Below are 1208 nucleotides of genomic sequence, written 5' to 3' on the forward strand. Positions count from 1 at the left end.
CTGTTAAATATTTTTAGCTCAATTTCAGCAGAGTTCAGCTTAAGTTTTCAGTAAGAAGCGTTCACACTAGCATTTTTGCAGGAAATGTAATTTCTCTAGTTATAATTTGCCATCATTTCTGTCCATGCAGGTACTTGGTTGGCCAGAGGCTTGTCAACTATGAACGGAAGTCTGGCAGATCAAGCTCAATCCCCACCTCCAGTCCCATCGTGGAGTGAAATTTTATGCCCGGTGTGTGCCACATTTTTGCACTTAGTGTGTCTACATTCCCTGCCCAGGTTTTTTGATTTCAGTTCAGTCCTCATACAGTCAACCTTAAATCTTTTAGCAGATTTAATGGATCTTGTTCCATTTTCCTTTCATGCCCATTGAAGATGGGATGGGAAAATGTATTTTAGTCCTAATAACTGGACAACTGGGGTTCTATTTCAGCCGAATAGTGTAGGCAGGAAACTTAAAGGTTTGATTTGAAGTCCATCATTTGTGTTGTTGTTCACGCCTTGCTTTAAGTGCTCTCTGATTAATTGTACATGTGTAAATACATTAAAAGCAGACTTTGTCTTATGAAAATGGACAATTGTGAATTATTGACCATTGTACATCTTTAAACTCTATGTATAATTTATTAAATCAGAATGACAGTTGATCTTTTCTGTCGCATTTTGTTCTTGATGAAATGTGGTTGTTTAATCCAGTGAAACAGTAAAACAAAAATTAGTATTACTTGCCAAAGTATGTGTTGTTTATGAAAAAGTAATTATTTGAGATTTAAAACTATGAAATACAATGTCATTATGAGATGGTCATGTTTTTCCCATGTCTAGCATTAAAACTCATGGATTTTGTTTCATAATGACTTAAAATTACTAAAATTACATTTCACGACAATCTTCATTTTGATTAAATAAATTACTCAGAGCGGACGCGCAAAAAAAACATAGCTCAGAATCAAAAATTAAATATCCACTCAATTCTTGTTTTTAATACCCGTTTCTAAAATAAAAAACAATGACCAAAAGATACACTGACCCTTCTGCCAGACTTCTGTCTCTGGGCTGAGGGTCTGTTGGGGTCAGGGGATGTGGGGTGTCTCTCCTCTTCTCTCCGTTTCTGCAGCTCCACGTTTTCTGCTGCATGGTTTTTCATGTACTTGTAGAGGTTTGTTGTGTTTCCACTGTATTTAACAGCCCTGTTGCAAATTGTACAAC

At 36.2% G+C, this 1208-nt stretch overlaps 1 pseudogene; it reads left to right on the plus strand.

Annotated features, from left to right (window-relative positions):
- Nucleotides 1–130: 130 nt before the first annotated feature.
- On the plus strand, nt 131–646 carry LOC106533229 (E3 ubiquitin-protein ligase MARCH6 pseudogene; annotated as a pseudogene).
- The last annotated feature ends 562 nt before the right edge of the window (nt 647–1208 follow it).

This window comes from Austrofundulus limnaeus, unplaced genomic scaffold (genome assembly GCF_001266775.1).
Source record: "Austrofundulus limnaeus strain Quisiro unplaced genomic scaffold, Austrofundulus_limnaeus-1.0 Scaffold910, whole genome shotgun sequence".
NCBI classification, from domain to species: Eukaryota; Metazoa; Chordata; class Actinopteri; order Cyprinodontiformes; family Rivulidae; genus Austrofundulus; species Austrofundulus limnaeus.